The 16,690-nt window shown below is 38.0% G+C and overlaps 1 pseudogene; it reads left to right on the top strand.

Annotated features, from left to right (window-relative positions):
• The first annotated feature begins 5,598 nt into the window (after positions 1-5,598).
• LOC121325917 lies at positions 5,599-6,472 on the top strand (annotated as a pseudogene).
• Positions 6,473-16,690: the final 10,218 nt, after the last annotated feature.

Here is a 16,690-nt window from a genome sequence, read left to right as displayed (position 1 = left end):
CCAGGACTGAATGGCAGGCAGGGGGTGTTCAGGTCAGGATTTGCTTGCAGAGATATGGTGGGTAGACAGTACCATCTCCCTTGCCTTTTCTGGAAACAAAACTGACAATTTAAACAATTAAAATTAAAAAGAAGTATGTAAAGCTATGCAGAGTTTCAGGGAGCAAACTCTAAATACACTTGCAAATATTATCATTTTAATGAGTGGAAAATTTTTGCAGCCATCACCAAATATCAAGCAGACATTGGAGAACGGAGGTAATTTCTACATTCATGTCACCTTTCAATCACTGTCAGCTCCATTAAGCAAAGCAGGGAACTCACTTTAACCTTAAATCAAATCACGTAAATACCAAGTATATTTTAGTCGCCTCCAATACCAGACTACTGTCGACATTCCTGCATAAATGATTGCCCAGGCAATGCAAACATACTTCCATTGCAGTAACAATTTTACAAACTGTAATTGTGTCAAATGTATTTAACACCCAGGTATTATCTGTCATTTGTAAATTGTTCCATATTCCCACAATCAATAAATAGATTCATGAAATTACATTTCAGTGAAGGAGTTTTATATCATGCTGTGATGAGTCAAAGGGATTTCGGTCTGTGATTCAGCCTCCCGACAGTAGATGGCATCAAACCAACTCGGGACTTCCCTTACCAAGATCTCGTGACCATGGCAAAAGTCATCTTTTGAGGGGCGGCACCTTGGTGAGGGGCGGAAGTACGAGTATGTAAATTCCAGCCACTGGAGTCAAGTGAAGGATAAGGACACGTGTCAGTTGGGGATTGGTGTTCCACTGACTACAGAGGCGGGACATTACATACTAAAGGGAACGTACTACTGTGTTCGGGGTGGGTCCGAAAGTAAAATAGGAGGAGTAACGGGTGGAGGGAGAGGCTAGGTTGGTGCAGCGGGATTTTTAAAACAAAAACACTAACATTTCTTTTGTCTTTTTTTGTTTATGTATGGTTCGCCACGAAGACGATTAAAGACGAGTTACCACGGTTTGTTTTGGATTTCACCCCTGCACTCCTTCCCTCACACCATTTTGTTTTCTTTTGTTATTTAATTATTTTGTTGTGTATAGATAATAAAAATAAATTATTTTATTTCTGTACACGTAAATTACTGTCTGGACATTCCATTTAATACACTCTCGCCTCACACATGCCTACAGCATACATCGGCAGTACCATAGGCATTTCTGTATGCAGCAAGTAAGACAAGAAAAAAAGGCCAAGCATGGCCAGTGCTCATTAGGTTGTCGAGTTGGATGAATTGAAGCGCTGCATTATTGATGTGGATGAGTGTCACCCATGACGTAAGAGAATACTGCAAATGGCTATTTTCCTCTGTTATGAAAAAAAGGGTGTTATTTAGAGAAAATTTCTGCCAATGTTTAATTCTAAAATGAGAATTTGTACAGCATGGGAAACAGATAGAACTGACTATAGAGCAGTTCTGCTCAGATGGGTTCGGGTGGAAATAAACTGTCATTGCATCTACTGTTCAGGGACCATAAAGCTGCAGTGAAACAGAAATCAGTCTCAAAAGATAACCACGATATTGCACTGAAATGAAAATGGGAGGTATTCATAAGGATTGTATTGCCATGCGTGTATTGGGCATTAATTCAGCAACAAACTGGGAAGAATCTTGTATTTTCCTATAACACAGTTAAAACTAGTGAACCACACACCTGTCACTCCCTCGATAGCTCATTTACAACAGGGAACAAAACAAACACCCTGCCATGCAAAGGGTTTAACCTATTAATCACCAAATGCATTTTTCTTAAAAAAAAAAAAAAAAAAAAAAAAAACAGAATACAAGCTGTGTTTATGTAATTTGCTGCATTCTAAATGAATATTTCTGCACAGAAAAAAAAGAAAACCCTTTGCTTTGGCTACAAACTGCTGCATCCTCTTGTGAGGACATTCAAGTTAGATGTGCCCGTAATCATAGAAAGTGAAATTTCACGGTGGCTATCAAGCTCAACACATAAAAAAGGGAGCTTTATCATCCATGTGTGTATAAAAATAATCCTATTTCATATTGAAGCATCATAAAAGCATCTGGAGGGCTATATTTGCAGGATTGCTAGTTACATTTAGACTTAATTTTTCAGGTTAACAAATTTAGAGTACGTCATAACAACAATATAGTTCAAGAAAAAATGACCAGTTAAAAATGCTGCAAAAAATTACAAAGTAGCCTGTCCTCAAAATGAGGACAATGGCACTTTATGGGTTAATGTGCAGCTAAGAAAATGTCTAGCAGTGGGCCTCTCTCAAGCAGAGGCTAACACTCTGTGTGGTCAACACTTAAATGTTAGTAGCTAAAAAAAACAGTTCCCTAAATCTATACCTTATAGCAGACATGTATAGCATAGTCTTAGAGTTAAAAACAGCAAACTTACAAACTGACCGGTGAACCAAACAAACCACCAAAGTATGCAATCACTCAGCCATGCTTACCATGCAGCCAGACAGACACTCCTCATTGAGAGGGCAAAATTACTGTACAAAAAATGTATCCAGACAAAGGTGAGGTATATTTCAGAGCAAATGTGGGTAATTTTACAAGGAACATTTTAGTTTAAAATAAAGATCACTTTTTTTCGAGCCAAAGGAGGCTGAATGACTGAGCAAGCTTCATGAATTCATTTTATTTCAAATAAAATTAAAACAAGCACATAAAATTAAACAATGTTTTTCTGGTTGTTTAAAATATGTGTTTTTGCAACAGTTACAATTTCAATGGTTAAATGTTGCCTTTTTTGTGACAGTTTTAAAGCATTTTAAACCACATCAATACATGTATTGCATTACTGCGCCGTACCCTTGTATTAGTCACCATATTAATGGTTCAGATAACAAATGTACACATTTATTAAAGCAAGTGCAAAAATCTCGAGCCATCACCAGCAACTGCCCATTTAATTAATGGTTGAATTTTGCAAGGATGTGAAAAATAAGAGGCCAGAAGAAATCTCTAGTGCTGTAAAAATGCTCTACACAATCCAGCTTATCTTAATAACCACATTTCTGTATTTACTCATATACATCTTATGAGTTTTTATGGATAACATACCTGACAAGAACTACTTGATTCAAGAAAAAAAAAGAAACAGCAATAGCAATAGGAAGCACTCAGAGTGATTAAAAACATTATATAAATAATTATGTCGATGGACTTTGGTGCCAATTGCCAGACCCATTTCTGTTCCAATAACTGACAGTCTTTTGTGCCATGAAGTGGAGGTAGAAGGCAAGAATATTCCATGCTGGTGTTAACAGTAATTTGAGATTTTTGATCTCTGACCTGCTGCAAGTACTGTGTTTCAAAGGGCATCCCTTATGTTAACTCGGATTAGGGTGCGCACTCCTATTCCCAGAGACGCTGTCCAAGGTTCTGATGTACAGCCCAGTGCTCACTTGCGTCAGTCATGCGTACATAGGTTGAGCTTAGATACAACGAAGTTCTGAAAGATACAGTGATTCCACAATGCACATGGCCCTTAGTAAATCCAGTTGACAACTATCTATCTATCTATCTATCTATCTATCTATCTATCTATCTATATATATATAAATCTATCTATCTAGGATCAACTATAGAAACTTTGTAACATTGTAGAGAGGTGAGAGAGAGAGAGAGAGAGAGAGAGAGAGAGAGAGAGAGAGAGAGAGAGAGAGAGAGAGAGAGAGAGAGAGAGAGAGAGAGAGAGAGAGAGAGAGAGAGAGAAAAATAAATTTATAATAAACGTTTTGAGGATTTTCTTTTAGGGTATCAGACCTCCCTATTCTAGTTAAATAATGCATTCAGGTTTATCAGATTAGGTGCAAGGCGCACTGAAAGATATTTTATGAAATTGAGGCTCTTCTTTCCATGTCGTTTTATTTTGCTTTGGTAGGGAGGGTTTGCAGATCAAATACATACTCCTGATGCTTCAGGTATAACTTAACACTTGAGTCTGCAGCTGAAGCGACCGCTAAAGGAATTGTGACCTAACTGGTCAGCTAACAAAGTATTCATTCTAATTAGTGCACATGCAATAATAGACTATGCAATAACATCCAAATAAGTAAGAAATCGTATTTACTATCAAATCAAGCATGACTGTGCAACTAAATTGCAATCCTCTTTTTCTGCATTTGTTTTTATTGGTTGATATAGTTAAAAATTACAATAACTTAATTTAAAAGTAGTGGTTATTGCAATGCATACATGTATCTTGTTAATGTAGTTCATGTAGCTGGTGGGCAGTACTTAAGACAAAACAAGTACCAACAGAAATGTAGACATCAGCATTCAGTGACTCTACCCTTAGTACGAAATGAGAAGGAGGGACTTACCGGTGGAGTTTCTTTTTTTTTTTTTAACAAACTTCTCAATTGACGTTATTTCAGATGTAACTGGGACCTAGGTCTGTTAAGCATTATGCCATTGAATTGTGCTATGGAACGCGTATTTACAACCGCTGCTGGCTAGTAACTAGAGCTGCTGGTACTCACTTATCTGAAAGCAACTTGCTGTCCGACAGAAGGTATTCAGGTTATATATATATATATATATATATATATATATATATATATATATATATATATATATATATATATATATATATATATATATATATCTGTGCAAAAGTTTTAGGCAGGTGTGAAAAAATGCTGTAAAGTAAGAATGTTTTCAAAAATAGACATGTTAATAGATTATATTTATCAGTTAACAAAATGTAAAGCGAGTGAACAGAAGAAAAATCTAAATCAAATCAATATTTGGTGTGACCACCCTTTGCCTTCAAAACAGCATCAATTATTCTAGGTACACTTGCACACAGTTTTTGAAGGAACTTGGCAGGTAGGTTGGCCCAAACATCTTGGAGAACTAACCACAGTTCTTCTGTGGATTTAGGCAGCCTCAGTTGCTTCTCTCTCTTCATGTAATCGCAGACAGACTTGATGATGTTAAGATCAGGGCTGTGTGGGGGCCATACCATCACTTCCAGTACTCCTTGTTCTTCTTTACGCTGAAGATAGTTCTTAATGACTTTCACTGTATGTTTGGGGTCGTTGTCATGCTGCAGAATAAATTTGGGGCCAATCAGATGCCTCCCTGATGGTATTGCATGATGGATAAGTATCTGCCTGTACTTCTCAGCATTGAGGAGACCATTAATTCTGACCAAACCCCCAACTCTATTTGCAGAAATGCTGCCCCAAAGTTGCAAGGAACCTCCACCACAAACTGCCTTCTACTACAGCCAAATATTTCAAATTTTGATTCATCAGTCCAGAGCACCTGCTGCCATTTTTCTGCACCCCAGTTCCTGTGTTTTCGTGCGTAGTTGAGTCAATTGGCCTTGTTTCCACGTCGGAGGTATGGCTTTTTGGCAGCAAGTCGGAGGAATGGTTTTTTGTGCTTTTTAAAATATTTATTATTTCACTTTTAAAATAAAAGGCCTAAAGAAGTAATATTACATGTGTGTTTGTGCAGGGGACCATCGCGAATAACGATTCAAGAGACATGAGATCTGGACAAGAACCCACAAGTAACCAAACTGCTTGAGCGCCATGGCCAACAATGAACGAGACTTCTTCAGTGTTTGAAGGTCTACAACTCATCCAGCAACTCAAAGCTCTCCTCATTCCCCTGTTCGCTGCTATTGTCATCTTAGACATTGTAGGCAACTGCCTCTTGGTATTCGTGATTGTCAGAATAAAGAAAATGCACAATGTAACCAATTTTCTAATAGGGAATCTAGCTGCTTTGGACGTCCTGATGTGTACGACTTGTATCCCTCTGATTTTGGCGTATGTGTATGAGCTGAGAGGGTGGCTGTTTGGCAATGCAATGTGTTATTTTGTTCTCTTTATGCAGCCGGTGTCTGTGTACATCTCTGTTTTCACTCTAACAGCCATCGCAGTAGACCGCTACGTTGTTATTGTGCACCCACTACACCGTAGAATCTCCCTGAAGTTAAGTGCCTATCTGATGCCATTCATTTGGATCATCGCCTGTTGCTTGACAGTCCCAGCCATGGCTAACACATACTATTTAGAACTCTGCTAGTGGTATTAATATCATACGTCCGAATTTCTGTCAAGCTGAAGAACAGAGTCATGCCCAGGAGAGTAACGCAGACCCAGGCAGACTGGTACAAGACCAGAAAGAAAAGGACATTTAGCCTTCTCGTGATAGTTGTCATCGTGTTCGTTATCTGCTGGCTGCCCTTGCACATATTCAACATCGTTAGGGACATTAACATTCGCATAATAAGCAAGTATTACTTTAACTTGATCCAGCTGTCCTGTTTGCCATGAGCTTGGCGTGCTACAGCCCATTCATATATGCATGGCTGCATGACAGTTTCAGGAAAGAACTAAAGAAGCTCTTCATTTGGAAAAGAGAGATTGCTCTGTACGGGCACAGCGTTACTGTGAGTGTGGTTTTGTAATAGGAAGAATACTTTGAAATGTATCACAGGTCGGCTAATGCTTTTGTATTTTACTTTTTGCAAGCTTATAAACTTTTGCAGACGAATTTAAAAGTGTCTTATAACATGCGCTATTTAACATTGTATGTACAGTGAAGAGAAAAAAAAACAAACTGAAAACGTGAGATAATAAAACATTTCAACAGTAAGACTGTCTGTGATTTACCCATACCCAGTTAACTTTTAATTATGAACACTTTCTGTATATAGTTAATATTAATTGTATAGAACATATGTTGCAAACTTTACACACCCTTTTATTTAGTTCTGTACTGTGATGCTAGTAGGATACTTAAGGAAAATATATATTGTGCTCTCCATTACATGCCTTTTTGAAATACACAGAAAACAAAGTATAAAAGATAAAGCAGTATGGGCTGGTTTCACTGGCTCCAACTTGCTCTAATCTTGGTTACTTTAAAGTATTCCATAATTAGTATTAATCAGGGTCTTTAAACCTAGGCGTTTATATTATAAGAAGTAAATAATAACAAATAACAGGCAGTGCTTTTAACACGGAGATTGTATTGATTCAGGATTCATAACAAGTTTCTATGTAATACAAACCAAAATAATAATGACGCAATGATAATATTATAAATGCACTGCATGCTGGCACGCTCAATAGTTCACATGCATAATAAAAGGTATAAGCATAGTGATGTCACAATAAGAAACATACTGTTAAATACAAACATATTAAAAACAATCATTATCATCCTCCAACAAGTAATGGGACAGATTAATAAAGTGCTGTGGTGCACTAAGACTAGATAAGTAACATGTCCATTGGTGTATTCAAAGTACCAATTGTTAGCAATTGCTGCCTCTGCATTGCCTGTTTTGTAAAATATGAAAAATATTATCAAAGTTTTATCTGTATGATTACAATTGTGATTTGTATTATGATTCTGATTGTGATGATGATTGTGGTTATCATTGTGATTTAGTTATTTTAAAACAAGAAAAGGGCTTGATACCAGGAGGTTCCAGGTTCAGTCCCAGCTCAGCCAATGACTCACTGTGTGTCACCATGAACAAATCACTTAACCTCCTTGTGAGAGGTCCTTCCAAAGAGTCGTAAAACTGAAGTCCTATTGTAAGTGACTCTGCAGCGGCAGCAGTTGTTGACGCATAGTTCACCCCTAAGCCTCTGTAAGTCACTTTGGATAAAGTGTCTGCTAAATTATATATATATATATATATATATATATATATATATATACAGCTTTGGAAAAAATTAAGAGACCACCGCAAATTTTTCTTAACTCAGCATCTCTACATGTATGGCAGGCATTCCATTCCAGTGTCTGTTGAATTCCAACACAGGCACACCTCATTCTACTGAATGAGGTACTGATTAGGGGAATACCTGAACCAAATCTTATTTAACGAGGAAAAGTATAAAAACCACTCCTGTGGTCATCACTATCCTCTTGCATTAGGACCAGCTGGATGGCAAAACAGTGCTAGTAGTACCTCAAAAGTAATTGGAATCAAAAAATAACTATTGACCATGCCCAAAGAGTTGAAAAGGAAAGTTGTGAGTGAGAAAAAGAAAGGTTCAATTCTGGCTTTACTGGCAGAGGGATACAATGAGCGTCGGGTTACTTCCATCCTTAAAATTTCAAAGACGGCGGTTCATAAGAACAAGGTCAAGCAGCACACATTGGGGATAACAAAGCTACAGACCGGCAGAGGGTGAAAACGACTCTCCACTGACAGGGATGACTGCCAACTCATTCGAATGTCACTCAGCAACCGTAGGATGACATCAAGTGACCTACAAAAAGAATGGCAAATGGCAGCTGGGGTGAAGTGCACGGCGAGGACGGTTCGAAACAGGCTCCTAGGGGCAGGGCTGAAGTCGTGCAAAGCTAGAAAAAAGCCCTTTATCAAAGAGAAGCAAAGAAGAGCCAGGCTGATGTTTGCAAAAGACCATAAGGATTGGACTGTAGAGGACTGGAGTAAGGTCATCTTCTCTGATCATCTAATGGTTAGACAGAGACCTGGAGAGGCCTACAAGCCACAGTGTCTCGCACCCACTGTGAAATGTGGTGGAGGATTGGTGATGATCTGGGGTGCTTCAGCAAGGCTGGAATCGGGCAGATTTGTCTTTGTGAAGGACGCACGAATCAAGCCAAGTACAAGGTTGTCCTGGAAGAAAACTTGCTTCCTTCTGCTCTAACAATGTTCCCCAACTCTGAGGATTGGTTTTTCCATCAGGATACTGCTCCATGCCACACAGCCAGATCAATCAAGGTGTGGATGGAGGACCACCAGATCAAGACCCTGTCATGGCCAGCCCAATCTCCAGACCTGAACCCCATTGAAAGCCTCTGGAATGTGATCAAGAGGAAGATGGATGGTCACAAGCCATCAAACAAAGTCGAGCTGCTTGAATTTTTGCACCAGGAGTGGCATAAAGTCACCCAACATCAATGTGAAAGACTGGTGGAGAGCATGCCAAGACACATGAAAGCTGTGATTGAAAATCAGGGTTATTCCACCAAATATTGATTTCTAAACTCTTCCTAAGTTAAAACATTAGTATTGAATATGAATATGAACTTATTTTCTTTGCATTATTCGAGGTCTGACAACACTGCATATTTTTTGTTATTTTGACCAGTTGTCATTTTCTGCAAATAAATGCTCTAAATGACAATATTTTTATTTGGAATTTGGGAGAAATGTTGTCAGTAGTTTGTAGAATAAAACAAAAATGTTCATTTTACCCAAACACATACCTATAAATAGTAAAACCAGAGAAACTGATAATTTTGCACTGGTCTCTTAATTTTTTCCAGAGCTGTATATATATAGTACTAAAATCAAATAACAATAATAAATAAATCTATTCATATTTATTCATCACTCCTTTTTAAAATAACTTTAGGATTTGTACCTTCAGTATCTATGTCTTCTCCTGTTATGAGTTGTGCTGTGTGCTCACTTAACCTGCCCTAAGCTTTACTGTCAATTCTACACACTGACCTAAATGAACCTGCTTGCAGAGGGAGGTGAGGGCAGTCATTGGAACAGCACAGTGCTTTACTACCCATTCTCCACAGTGACCTGAATGAACCTACTTGCAGAGGGAGGGGAGGGCAGTGGAACAGCACAGTGCTTTACTACCCATTCTCAACACTGTGACCTGAATGAACCTACTTGCAAAGGTAGGAGAGGGCAGTCACTGGAACAGCACACTATGGGTTTAGAACGTGGTTGACGGCCACGGAAACGCTATAGACTCACTAGCACCGAGCTGAACAAGAACACATCTGAGCATGTGCAACACCTCCTTAGACAGGGGTTATACAAAATAAGGGGTGGTAAGCAAGTTGTATTTGTAACTTCTTGTTCAGGGTGAATACGAACTGAACATAAACAGTAATATAATATATGTAGGTGCTAAAAACCCCAAATAACTAGTTCAGAACCCAACATAAGCATACAGATGAATGGAGAAGATGATTCTAAGTGATACAGACCAGTTACAAAGTGACAGACAACATATATAGTATAAAACATGCACAAATTAAATCAGTGTCATTTAACAATACATACGTTTATTCAAAGAAAATCAAAGCATCATTGAACGGGGAAGCTGGACATTTGCCTCCATGTAAGGAACAAAAGGACGGGTCTTTATGTTAGCCAGCTCTTTACAGTTCATTACAAAAGTGTGCTCTTTCTATCACTGGAAATACAGTATTCTAATCACTCTATGTTCTGTCCCACTCTCCTCACCCCTCTGGACGGGATAGGGGAATTTGACTATCCCGTCCCTCCCTGCCCCAGCCCTGGCTCTCCTCCGTGATCTGCTCGGCTCATACTCGGTGCTCTGTTGAAATGAAATGGAAGAAAACCAATCTCCCTGCTGCCTTGGATCTCTATTGCTTGCTCCTCACTTCCAACTCTTCTACACTCATGTCTGCCAAATGCTCCTGCTTCCACTTTACATTCAGTCTTCCACTAATTATCCCCATAAACCTCTCTCTACCTTCTCCTCCCTCCTTAGCACTTCCCCCTTCTTCCACTCTCCTCCATCTCAGCTGATGACTTTGCCTCCTCCAAAAAATCACAGATATCCGCAAATTCTTCACTACCTCAACTCCTTCTCCACCCACCCGCTGTCCTCTGCTCACTCACTCCCCATCTCTCTTTGCAACCCCTACTATTCTACTCTCTCTCTCCTCCTTCTTGCCCCTTTTGGACTCCAATCTCTGCTCCCTGCCTGAGAGCCATAAATCCATCACGTGTGCTCTAGACCCCTCCCCACTCACCTCTTCCAAGCTGCTGCCCCTGGTCTACTCCCTTTTATGTCCTCTCAACAACTCTCTGCTCTTTGGCTGTTTCCCCTCTGCCTTCAAACAGGCCTGCATCACCCCCATATTAAAAAAAATCCCCCATTCCACCAGAACTACCATCCTGTCTCCCTTCTCCCATTGCTCTCTAAAACTCTTGAGTAAGCAATACATCACCAGTTCTCTGCTTTCCTGTCAACACACTCTCTGCTCAACCCCCTCCAATCTAGTTTTCGCCAGGTACACTACACTGAAACTACTCTTCTCTCTGTCACTAACTCTCTACTCTCTGTACATTTTTATTTCCTGCGTGCAGTACCTTACACTTTTCTCTATTAAATGTCATTTGCCATGTGTCTGCCCAGTTCTGAATCTTGTCTAGATCATTTTGAATGACCTTTGCTGCTGCAACAGTGTTTGCCACTCCTCCTACTTTTGTGTCGTCTGCAAATTTAACAAGTTTGCTTACTATACCAGAATCTAAAACATTAATGTAGATTAGGAATAGCAGAGGACCTAATACTGATCCCTGTGGTACACCGCTGGTTACCACACTCCATTCTGAGGTTTTTCCTCTAATCAGTACTTTCTGTTTTCTACATGTTAACCACTCCCTAATCCATGTACATGTGTTTCCTTGAATCCCAACTGCGTTCAGTTTGAGAATTAATCTTTTGTGCGGGACTTTGTCAAAAGCTTTCTGGAAATCTAAATAAACCATGTCATATGCTTTGCAATTATCCATTATCGATGTTGCATCCTCAAAAAAATCAAGCAAGTTAGTTAGGCACGATCTCCCTTTCCTAAAACCATGTTGACTGTCTCTCAGTACCCTGTTACCATATAGGTAATTTTCCATTTTGGATCCTATTATAGTTTCCATAAGTTTGCATATAATAGAAGTCAGGCTTACTGGTCTGTAGTTACCTGGTTCAGTTTTGTTTCCCTTTTTGTGGATCGGTATTACGTTTGCAATTTTCCAATCTGTCGGTACCACCCCTGTGTCAATAGACTGCTGCATGATCTTGGTTAGTGGTTTGTAAATTACTTCATTCTTGCATTTGAACGTTGACCCAGATAATATGAGAAGAGTTGAATGTGTAGGGTGTAAAACTGATCATACCGTGAAGTGGGCTCATTTGGGTAAGCTGAAATGTAAAGAGGGTATCCCTGTCAGACGTGTCCAGGTATCAGGTGAAAGCCGTTGTCACCAATACCTGTGATGTGAATTTGAATCTTGCTGGAAGCGGGTTGATTTGTTGGACATGAATGGGAGAATTTAAATGAATTGTTGAAATACACTAAATACACTAACTATTTTATTAGTTTACAGTAATATAGTAGGAGTCTGTATTTCTGTTTAGATATTCTCTGTAACCAGTAGAAAATATTATTATTGGAATTGTATGGAGTTAGTGTAGAGGGTTCATTACTCAAAATCATGCTAGCATGTTGAAAGCCTCAAGCCTCTCTTATCATGAGGAAGGATCTCTTTGAACTAAGCATGGAGCATTGTGACAAGATGCCTGCCCCTTTTATTATTTATGTATTATTAGTATTACATATTTTTGTATATGTGTGTGCAGACAGATGAATGCCATTCGACATTGTTTATTGTTTGAGACCGGCAAAAAGCCCATTTTGTAAAGTGTAGCTGGCAGGAATAAGGGTTAAATCCCCATCCCAGTAAAACTCATTAGAATGTGGCTGGAGCCTTAATAGGGTAATTGTTTAATGGGTAATTAAGGCTCCAGCCACAGAATAAAAAACTCACTCTGTGCTCAGAGTAGAGAGTTGTGAGTAAGAGTGAATGTTACAAAGCCAGCGAACAAAGGTACTCATTTTTATATATAAAATAATTGTTAGTGTTTTTCTACTTTGGCCAGAGTGCCCTTTTCTTTGTGCTTTTGTTTAAATCTTTATTTTATAATGAATTAATAAAATACAAGTGCAGCCATGTCGTTTTGCCCTGTACCATCCTGTGTTTAGGTTTCATTTCCTGGTCTGATGTCACCACTGCAGCCCTCGTGTGACAAGCCTCCTTAACATTCTGATCCAGTGAAGCAAAGAAGAGTAAACTCTATGAAAATGACAAATATATTTAAGTACAATTGAAATAGATCAGTTGAACTAAAAGTGATTTACTGTAAAAAGATCAAAAGAAGTGTAATGACAGAGACTTGAAGAGTTTGAAACTAAGAGAATATACTGTGGAAAATGTCTTAAAGTAAAAAATGTCAGTCAAAGCATAATGGTACTCATCTGTGTCAAGTATATAGTAGATTTGCCAAAGAGAATGTAATTAATTTTGGTAAACTTGTCTTTACCTGTTTAAAACAAAGCAGTACCACGTGTGGATAACTGGAGGAAACAACTTTTGGCAACTGAAGCAAGATTTACTGGTCAGTGTTTCTATGATTGATCTTTTAAATTATAACAAATACCTCAGTGATGAACTGTCTGTGGCTTCATTATATTGTAGAAATTAATGAATACTTGGTAATGTAATACCAAGTATGGGAAAATGTTTACAGTTTCCTATTAATAATAAATAACCTTGACAGGAAAGCAGGTGGTTTGAAACTTGCCTGAACAGGATTTGTGTAGACCCAAAGAGAGAGGTCAATATCTAATATGGGACTTTTACATTTTGACTGTGTTTTTGACAGCCTGGATTTAAGTGAAATAACCAGATTTACAATTGCAGACTTAGAAGTTAGCTATGAACCTTCTGGCAGCCTTTATCCAATATGACTTTCTTAATTGTTAAACCACATCTATACATGAAATTCAGTCAACCTACTGAAACTGATATTTTTTATGTTAAAAGGGAAATATATTTTAACCCAGGTTGGAATAATTAAACAAAGTTGATGTTATATATTAAAATACATCTCTCTGTATATAAATGGGTTATACATACACTTGTATCTTATTCATTTGTATTCTGTGTTGAATAACTCCCTGGTAACAAAGAGAATAACATCAGTTTTTGTAATTGCTCTTATTAAAATCATTCCCATCCATTCATCGTACTTACTACGTGTTCATACTGGACTTTACTCACAAGCAAATATTTTTTAATATAAGTTAACTGCTCTTATTCGAATATGTAATTTACTGTATTCTCTATTTGTTTGGTCTTATTTGAATTTGATCTTTTGCTATTGATTTTATTGTACTTTACAATTCCTCTTATCTGTAATGTGATATTCTGAAATGTGATATTTTGTAATGTGAAACTTTGTACTATGATATTTTGTAACAATTGCAAGTCACCCTGGATAAGGGCATCTGATAAGAAATTATTATTATTATTATTATTATTATTATTATTATTATTATTATTATTACTATTATTAAGCTATCACAGTGTTCCCAGGTTATGAGTGTGTGATGAAACTTTGGTGAAGATTGATGCAAAATCATGGCAGTTACTGTATCATGGTCACCATGTAATGTGTCACAGACAGAATGGATACGAACGCATATGGGTCCCTGTTTTCCATATGAGGACCCTATAATACAATGTACAAATCAGGAGGAAACTACATGAGGCTCTGCTGGATTATAATCCCTTGTTCAAAAACACAGTTAATGGTTGTCACGTAGACGTCCTCTAATGACTAAATACATACATACATACATACATACATAAATGAATAAATGTGTTTAACGTTCATGTACCATTATAATAAACACATCAAACAAAACTCCTTTGTGGTGTTATATAGAACAGCTGGACTGACTCTTGGAGCTTCCAGTAACTATTTATTGAATTGCTCAAATGAACAGTTCACAGTCGCGTACCCGGCCGGTTTTTCTGTGTTTAATTAAACCAAATTATTCAATTACATTGTAAAACCAAATGTTTAAGAATAAACATTAATCGTATGCAACATTTAAAACATACGTCTTGGTAGGTAGTTAAACATTGTTGTTTGGTTTGGTAACACGTGTTTATTTACGTATTTTTAAATGTGAAATGCTTTGGGATTTCTTTCAATGAAAGGCTCTGTGCAAAATATATTATTATTATTATTATTATTATTATTATTATTATTATTATTATTATTATTATTATTATTATTATCCATTGACCCACATGTTACACATTCCAGTTGGATACAGTTGGTTACAAATTGATACTCTTTCTATTAAAGTAGGGGTCCCATAACACACAATGCTACCACAATTATTTTCACTGCGTAACCCTGATGAATTTTCCTGGTTTTCTAATATCACACTGTATACACACAGTATTCTAATGCAAGTCAATGACAGGTGTTTCGCTTTCAATACAGAAATCCTTGTAGGCTTATGGCAGCTCCCTGTTAGTGATCTTTGATTAGATCATCGTCAGAATCTAATCAACACTCAATTGTTTCGTAAGGATCTGTACCAAATCCTCTTAGTAACAAGCACTGTATCAATAACGAATTCCCCTGAGCTCAGTGTGTTATCTTCCTCCATCATTTGAAAGAATATACTGCAGAAATGCACGTTTTAAATAGAGTATATTAGATATGAAATTAGACAAACGTCCTTGTCAGTGTGTTTTGCTTAAGAATTGTTTAAATTGAGTGTAAATTGAGTGTAAAACAAAGCTATTATCTTCCCTTTTCCATTTGCCTGTCTTTGCCCAACTACTTAAACAAGTCTCGCGATCAATGCACATGTCAAGCTCCACTGAACCCTTATCACCTATTCAACATTGCACTTTGGTATGATGAATGCCGTGCACACAGCAACCAGCTCGTTTAGCTGTGCAATACCTAGTGAAATGTAATACACCAATAAACAAGTGCAATCGTAGCATTGCTTTACAATAGCCAAGCTCTTATAAAAGAAGGACTGTGGCAGTGAGCCCCACCCATGTGTGTATTTTGTGTTATATGTTGCGTGTGGTGTGTCAATGCTGGTGTGTAGGTATTGGTGCACTGGATATAAATGGGTCTGTATAGCACGAGTGATTTAAAACATATACCGGTAGTTGTATTTAGGCACAGGGATTGTATAATCACTTCACGTGCAGATAATGTAAGTGAGTATGGGATTGCACAAATTATTTCACGTGCCGAGATTCAAGTGAATGATTAATTAGTAATTGAATCTCGGCATAGTTGCATATATAGCAGCACGAAGCACTTGGGATTTTGTGTGTGCGATGAGTGGAAAACGGGTGTGGAGAAAGGAGAAAATAAAAAAGAAAATGCTGAGAGAGAGAGAGAGAGCGAGAGAGAGAGAGAGAGAGAGAGAGAGAGAGAGAGAGAGAGAAACAAACACACCTCTTTGATTTTTAAGATCCTTTATTTAAACTACTAAACTACTCTAATCTGGCTGACCACGAGCACCCTGAACTGAACCACTAAACTGGTCAGTCCAGAACCAGAGTTGATTTTCCCTTGTCTTTAAAATAGCCAATTTTGCCTGTGCAATTAAAAAATTAATAAGAACACACTTGTTTTTCATTTTAAAACTGTACAGAACCCCAAAAATAAAAAGCTCCTTACTAAAAGCAACCCCTAAATTATTCAGGATTACCTGCATTAAATTAAAAAGTGGCCGCAGCCTCTCACACTCACTGTAGGCATGAAAAAGAGTTTCCTCTGCTGAACAGAAAGCGCATGCTCACTAATACTGGGGTCCACTCTATGGAGAAACCTGCCTGTGGACACAGTGCAGTGCAGAATCTTCCACTGCAGGTGTCCCACTCTCTTTGCGAGGGGCGGCTTGTACAGTACCCTCCACACCGGCCTGTGCCCCTCCTCTACAGATAAGTAAGCTCTACACTTGGAGTACCAGACCCCTTAGGCCTACTATACTCTGTGGCTTTAACATACAGTTTATATTTTCGCTATTCATTGTG

The sequence above is a fragment of the Polyodon spathula genome, chromosome 13, assembly GCF_017654505.1.
Source record: "Polyodon spathula isolate WHYD16114869_AA chromosome 13, ASM1765450v1, whole genome shotgun sequence".
NCBI classification, from domain to species: domain Eukaryota; kingdom Metazoa; phylum Chordata; class Actinopteri; order Acipenseriformes; family Polyodontidae; genus Polyodon; species Polyodon spathula.
Note: the sequence above shows the minus strand (reverse complement) of the source record. Positions and strands in the feature narration are given on the sequence as shown.